Source organism: Arachis stenosperma, chromosome 6 (genome assembly GCF_014773155.1).
Source record: "Arachis stenosperma cultivar V10309 chromosome 6, arast.V10309.gnm1.PFL2, whole genome shotgun sequence".
NCBI lineage: Eukaryota > Viridiplantae > Streptophyta > Magnoliopsida > Fabales > Fabaceae > Arachis > Arachis stenosperma.
This window is the reverse complement of record NC_080382.1, coordinates 50,433,613-50,434,722: the sequence shown is the minus strand read 5'-3', so window position 1 is coordinate 50,434,722 and position 1,110 is coordinate 50,433,613. Positions and strand designations below refer to the sequence as shown.

The 1,110-nt window shown below is 38.3% G+C and overlaps 1 non-coding gene across 1 annotated transcript; it reads left to right on the top strand.

The window, feature by feature from the left end:
- Window positions 1-409: 409 nt before the first annotated feature.
- On the top strand, window positions 410-513 carry LOC130938443 (small nucleolar RNA R71). The gene has a single exon (XR_009069609.1). It is a non-coding gene; the product is annotated as a small nucleolar RNA R71 (small nucleolar RNA).
- Window positions 514-1,110: the final 597 nt, after the last annotated feature.

Below are 1,110 nucleotides of genomic sequence, written 5' to 3'. Positions count from 1 at the left end.
GCGAAGAGGTCGGCTTGACAGCTTTCCGGTTCTTTCATTTCTTCATGAGTTCTCCAACTTTTCATGCTTCTTTCTTCATTCCCTTGATCCAATCTTTGCCTCCTAAACCTTAAATCACTTAACAAACATATCAAGGCATCTAATGGAATCAAGGAGAATTAGATTTAGCTATTTTAAGACCTAAAAAGCATGTTTTCACTCTTAAGAACAATTAAAGGAGAAGTTATAAAACCATGCTATTTCAATGGATAAATGTGGGTAAAAGGTTATAAAATCCCCTAATATGGTCCAATATGGTCTATTCTGAAAACGGGGTTTATAAAATGGGGTTTGTCAATGGTCCAATGACATTTTGGAAAACTCAGATAGACCATAATAGAATATATCTAATATGGTCTATTCTGAAAACAGGTCAGAAGGACACTTTTTGGTCATCTGCTTGTATCTTTCCCAAGCTTCATAGAGGGATTCACCATCTTTTTGCTTGAAGGTTTGAACATCCACTCTAAGCTTGCTCAACTTTTGAGGAGGAAAGAATTTATCCAAGAAGGCCGTGACCAGCTTATCCCAGGAGTCCAGGCTATCTTTAGGTTGTGAGTCCAACCATGTTCTAGCTCTGTCTCTTATAGCAAAAGGGAAAAGCATGAGCCTGTAGACTTCAAGATCTACTCCATTCGTCTTAACAGTCTCACAAATCTGCAAGAACTCAGTTAAAAACTAATAAGGATCTTCAGATGGAAGTCCATGAAACTTGCAGTTCTGTTGCATCAAAGCAACTAATTGAGGTTTCAGCTCAAAATTGTTTGCTCCAATGGCAGGAATTGAGATGCTTCTTCCATCAAATTTGGACGTTGGTTTAGTGAAATCACCAAGCATCCTCCTTGCATTATTGTTGTTGGGTTTGGCTGCCATCTCCTTCTCTTGTTCGAAAATTTCAGAAAGGTTGCCTCTGGATTGTTGTAATTTAGCTTCTCTTAGTTTCCTCTTCAGAGTCCTTTCAGGTTCTGGATCAGCTTCAACAAAAATGCCTTTTTCCTTGTTCCTGCTCATATGAAAGAGAAGAGAACAAGAAAAGAAGAGAAGAAGAATCCTCTATGTCACAGTAAAGAG